The sequence below is a fragment of the Chaetura pelagica genome, unplaced genomic scaffold (assembly GCF_000747805.2).
Source record: "Chaetura pelagica isolate M959 unplaced genomic scaffold, ChaPel_1.0 scaffold57, whole genome shotgun sequence".
In the NCBI taxonomy this organism is placed as follows: Eukaryota; Metazoa; Chordata; class Aves; order Apodiformes; family Apodidae; genus Chaetura; species Chaetura pelagica.
In genome coordinates, this window is record NW_009954217.1 from 312,960 (window position 1) to 319,487 (window position 6,528).

Consider the following 6,528-nt stretch of genomic DNA (forward strand, 5'->3'; position numbering starts at 1 on the left):
GGGATCACAGCAATTAATTCACAAGGGTTTTGTAAATCCTTCAGCAGCTTAGTCAGAATGAGAGTGAGAGCTTTTAGCCACTTCTGCTGAGATGTGCTTTAAAAAGAGAAAATATATTTCATGGGATACTTTGGCAGTTCTAAAAAAACATACTCACCTGACTGCAAGACTGATGAAGTTTGAGTACCATTAGCAATAACCATCTCTGAATATCCTCTAAGGATGTTACTGCTATTACAATTGAAAACTCAGCAATCCTGCTGTAGCAGCATAAAAATTAAACTGATGAGCTGCAACTTAAGTATTTAACAATAAGATATCAAGCAAACTATTCAAATATGCTTCAGTTTAGCAATTTGTAACTGTAACTAACGGGGAAAGCAACAACAAGTATTAGAGAGATTAGTGAGAAGCATGCAGTGTGAATGCTGGGGAGGGCTTAATGCATGGCAGAAGAAATGAAGCAGCAAAGATGGATAATTATTGAAGGGACAAGAGATTTTAGTAGCTCTGAAGTTGACAGGTAGTAAAGCATTAAATGCCTGATACAAACCACTTCAAGTTGATGATACTGTAGTAGTAGCAGACAATTTTTCTGTTATATTCTAATGGTTAAGGTACTTGGCCAGGAAGATGACTATTTTCAGACCAGTGCAGCTTTTTTTATTCCTTTGTGTAGTCAGGAATATAGGAGGTAAGGGAACAAAAAGGAAGGAGAAAAAACTGGCACCAGCAATGAGGGCTTAGATGCTCATATTTTACATAACAAGTTAGTGACTAGTACCTTCCAAATAACAGTCTATGCTGAGTTCCCTCCTTGGAGTCATTCAGACTCCTGTACCCTGCCTACCTCCTGTAGGACAGGCTAGGACTTCTCTGGGAAGCAAGTGAACATGGCCTCCACCTCTGATCCTAAGGGCATTTCTAATGAGAAGTAATCCCAAGCAGCCAGGTGAAAACCTGTGCTGCAGAAGCCTGCTGGTGACCCAAGGCTGGTCAAGCAGCTTGCTGTTTATCCATTCACTCGAGGGAGGAAATGCTTCTTGAGCCTTACTGGCAACAGAAATCTTAATGTGGGTGGAAATGGAAAATTATTTGGGATACAATGTATGAAATACTTTGTCAGCTGTACTCCAAAATGGGGAGCTGCAATCCTGGGGCTCTAGAAACCTTAGGAATGATGGAGCTCTACTGATCAGACAGTTGATCTGACATTTGTTTGTTGCTAATATTATTTTGTATTGTTGCCAGGCAATTTTGCCTGTTTTTATTCAGGCAAATAACCATAAGGGAAATTTGAGTCAAACTGTTAAAATTTAGCCCAAAGGGTGTTTTTTGGTAATCCTATTTAGTAATTTGTCTGTCTTGTGAAGCCCCAAAACTGATATGTACATATGATTATTCATCCCTCTGCTGTTACTTTACTCCTTTGGCTGACACGAAGGAACAAATCAAGCTTCATATCAGGATCAAACAAAAGCATCCAGACATGTAATAGATGGCTTTAAAGCTCCTGAAGCTCCTTTTTCTGAACCAATAAAAACTACATTGCAAAAGTGAAATGCAGAGGAGTTTATTATAGTACATTAGTCATAAACCTGAGTGAACTACAGCAATATTTGCAGAAAAAAACAGTGTACCAAGAATGGCACATAAATATCACTTTTAAAACACAAATATTGATAATTAATCTGTCTTGCAAGAATAACAATTTTATTTATTTATTTATTTATTTATTTTTAGATTCTTCATTCTTCTGTAAAGGCCTTTAAATGTAAGGCTATATCAAAATTATTTGTATATAGCTGGTAAACATATTAGGTGGTGAACAACATTAGGTCCCAAGGCAGAAGCAAGGGACGGCTGTTTCTCTAGCCTGAAGAACCTCTCTGTGTGATAATGAGCACAATTCTCATGTTTTTCTTCAACATCAACATGTTCAATATAGACATAAATTGAGCTTTAAAGAGGATTTTGCAGGCAATTTGTCCTGGTATTTGTAGCTGTTTTTGCAGGAAGAGAATTTGCACAGAAATAAAAAGTCTATTAACATCATTAAGCACAATTGCCCGGGAGAGAAAAAGGGTAGAGAAGGACACCACTCAAAACCATGACAATCACTGTAAAAATTGTTCTTTCTCTATGTCCCATAACAACCATCAGTCACTATGAAAGTGAATCTGTTCTTTATTACAATTCTTCTCTTCAATTTTTTTTCCAAGTTGGCTTTCTGAGACAAACTACTGGGGTTCTGGCACTTGTATTCTCCTTTGGAAGCTAAAGAGATAAAAAATGGGAAAAAAAAGGGGGGGGGAAAAAAAAAAAAAGAGTTTTAAAATTGTATTAAAATTACAGAACAAAAATGAGAGCAGAGGAAGTTACATTGCAGCCCTACCCATTTCAACAGTGTCACCCTAATTTGAAATTGCAGTGGTTCTATGAGCTTGAGTCATGTTTGATTTTTTGCTTGACTTTTTGTACAAAGTGGCAGGTGAGGGAATATTCAGTCCCCTCTGAACAAGTTTTACTAACGAACACAATCTTGAGAAAGGAAGGCAAGGTTGGGGGGATGCTATAAATCCAAAGAAGTTATTTCCCATTCCCTTGCCTCTTATCCAGATGGTGTTCAGTGCTTTTCAGAAAATGTTTAGCCGATACAATCTATCCTATTGTGATTTTCAATTTACAGTGCAAGTGATTGACTGATGTTGCTAGTTAATGTAGTGAGTATGTTTCTGTATATGTTTCAACTCCGTGGCTTAGCCTGTGTTGAAATCACATCAATTTCCAGTGTTAACTGTTATGCAGCATAAATAGGACCTGCATGAAATTTGAATTGGGAATTAAATGAAAAGAAGCAGAGATAATTCCAGCTGTCACTATCAATATTTCCAAATGTTTTCTTAATTTATTTTTTAAAATGCATACTTTTCCCATTTTAAATACTCTCTGGGGGCTACATATGACTGGCACAGGAAGCCATTTTTGGCTCAGATTTTGCTCCTTCAGGTACCACACAAGTGGATGAAACGATGTACACACAGAGCATAACCAACACTGCCCACATTCTGGCTTGCACAGAAGGCACGTGCTGCCGGCCTTGCAAGCAACAGCTGTAATTTGCCAAAAGAGTTGTGTGTTACTGATACTACAGATAAAGACGTTACCAGTATACAAACAGATTCTCCTTCAGTACTTTGTGACTTTCCAGATGATAGTTTAAGGACCTTCAGTGCAGCATTCCTGTGGGAACAGACTCTCTGTGAAAGTGCAAAGCTGGGAGGGAAATCTTTTGCCAGATGTCAACAAACAGTCAGCATTTTGCAGAAGAATTCTGATGTGGGGGTTTTTTTGGGGTTTTTTGTTTGTTTGTTTGGTTGGGTTTTTTTGTTGGTTTTTTTTTTAACATTATATTTCATTTCTATTGGTAGAAAAAGACTGTGGCATTAACATAATGAAGTGTGTGCAGACACATTTACCTTTGAACAGACCAGAAGGCTCAGCTAAATATTCCTTTCTCCCTAGATGAAGCAGGGAGGTAGAGAAAAAGCAGGTGGCTGTAACATGCTGTTAGGCTGAAAGTCTGCAGAAAAGAGCATTCCCTCTGTTTTTATCATATCTATTTATCTGTTTTAAACTCAGTGATAGAACAAAGCAATATATGTTTTACAGGAATCCTTAGCCTCTCCAGCATAGCTGCACTAGCTGGGTGTTTAGCACACTGAATGATTTTGTGCATCCACATCCTAAAACGTATAGGGAATAGCTCCCTCCCCTGCAAAAGAGAAGGTATTGCTGCAAGCCATAAAGGACCAATCTTGTACCTATTCTTTAAGTGTTAAAGGGAAAATCGGCCTGTTTAATTGGATTCTAGTAGTAAATTGCACTTGCTGATCCATTTGTACAGTATTTCCTATATTTAGAGCGTGTAATTGGTGAATTATAGTGAGGCATCTAGGTTGCAAATTCATTTACAAATATAATAAGAGTCTCTAAGAAACACAATAGAAACAGCTCATTAAGGAAGTTCTTCCATAAGAATAAACAAACTTGGCATCTCTTAGATTTGTCTTGTCTGATTGGAGAGCTTATACACTCTTCCAATAAAAAGAAGATAAAAGAAGCATCTGTTTCATAGTCAGCATGTAAAGAGCATAATAGTGTAAGAATACAAATAGTACAAGAACCGTAGATGCTGAGTCAGTCCATCTATCATAATACCTTGTCTCAGCATGTCCATCCCTTCAAGAACAATGGAAGACTAGCAGACATACAGAACAGTCTTTTCCTAAGAAAACCCTCAAAGCCCCCAAAAACCACTTTCCTGCAAGACCAGGGCTTGATGCTTTACAGTTAATTTTCATGAATTCTAACAGATCATGTGTTTGCAATGCAACATATGAAGTAGTTTAAAAGATTATGCGTCACTTGTAAGAGATATGGCCTCAGAAGTCAATTAATAGGTTTATCAAAGATGAGAAGTGTTTTACATGTTTTCTGCTTGTGTTTGCTTAACTGTTTGGAAGTATCCACACTAATTGGGACCCCTGGGTGCATCAGCAATACAAATAATAAATAAAATGTATGCATTGATCAAAGTTCCCCTCTACCCCTAGTGCTAAGATTAGAAGTATGAAATGGCAAGAAATGCTAGAATGGATTTTTAAAAAAATTGAAATCTACAATAATACATTTCTGTGGTTTTATCCAGCAAATTTGTAAAGGTATTTTTATACTCAGCAAAAGGTGTCAAAGCAGTTTCAGACCAGTAGCTGAGAAGAGACTATTTCCAGAGTTTTGCTGGCCAGAATATGGCAATTCTTTTTTCTATCTGTCTCTTAGGTCACAATATATTTCCACATCTGTTTTTTTAAGGTATATCTGATCTTAGACTGCTGCTGCTATTAATAAACATAGCATTAAGAGTCCATTTCTCCTCCCACATCCATGGATTACACGGCAAGTGGCCCACTGCTAAGTTCAGATCTCCAGCATGAAGTCTTGGAAGGCCAACAAAGAGTTTGTAAGGTACTAGGCAAGTGCTTACCTAAAACTATTCTAGTTCAGTTGTATTCTTGATCCTTAGTCCCTCATATCAGACACTTTCCCATAATTACAAAATCAAATGAGAAGACCATAATCTTGAGCATACGCCACTGATCTCTCGGGAAGTTTTGCCATTAGTTTCAAATAATTCCAAGATTAAGATCCTAAACAGCCAAAGCCCTGGTGCAAATGGTCAGGTCCAGCTGTGTGGCATGAAAACCTGCTTACGTCTGGATCAAAAATGTCCCCTTCTGGTGTAGAGTGGGTAGAAAGAGTGAGACATTTGCATTTTAAAACTGAACAAAAAAGTTTATCTGTTGACCTTTGTTAGAAATTAGTAAGATTTTATAGGTTTGCCAGTTCCTATGTATTTTGCAGGCCCACAACTGTAGAACAGGCTATTAACCTTGCTATCTAGTGCCTACCGAAGAGTCCATTATTTTTACTCCCACTAACATGTTTCTTTTGATTCTGGAAGTATGATTGTAAATAAGCTTTTCTTTACCTTTAGAAATTTAAATATTGGCTCTCAGAATATCCTTAGAGTTACACAAGTGACAATTGAGTTTGCTTTATTGAAAACAGTTAGTAAATGCCAATTTTAGACCCTTTTGCATAATTTTCTGAAGAGAATCTTCAGAGAATCTTCACAGTGCTTATACACATCATTCTCAGCATATGCTGAATAATAAATAACGTGCAACCTACTAACACTAAAGAAGTAGATCCAGATATGCTATTTTAATTAAAAGCCATTAAAACTCTCCGTCAAATATGAAAATCAGTAATTTTTCAGCATCTGATCTACAAAGTACAAAGGCAAGTTTAGCACAAAAGCAAACTGCTAAGCTTCTTGGTTTTGACTGTGATACATGGCACAAAATTCTTTGTGAAATCCTCACTCTTGCAACTGGTAAAAGATAAACTTTTATGGAGAAGATGCAGAAGGAAACTCACTGTGTTAAGAAAAATAAGATGAGCTAACAGGTTTCATCTCTATTTGCATTTCCATGAGAAATGGCTACTAGGCAGGGTGCAGGATATAAAGCACTTTAGATATTCACCTGTCACACCTGACACATAATGTTCTTTGATGTTGCTTTGCTTTCAGAAGAATCTTCCCAGATGACAAAGATGTAATAAGATTTAAGATCAGATCACAATAATTACCAAATTATTACTAGAATAAGAGAAGTAAGGCTTGCAGAATTAGTACCAGAGAGTTCTTGATGCACTTTTATTTGTTCCCTTTTTTATTTTTCATCCAGCATATATTTTAAAATGCACATTTAATTTTTGGTCTTGGCACTACTTTGGTGGTTTGCACGTCATATTTCTGAAGTCTTAACTTACTGGCCACAATAAAAGGCATAACCTTACTGAGATTGATTACACTGTCCCAGTTTCTTTCAAATGACACACTGGCCCATAACTGAATACAGTATGTAAATATATAATTACACATATATATAGCTTGCAAGG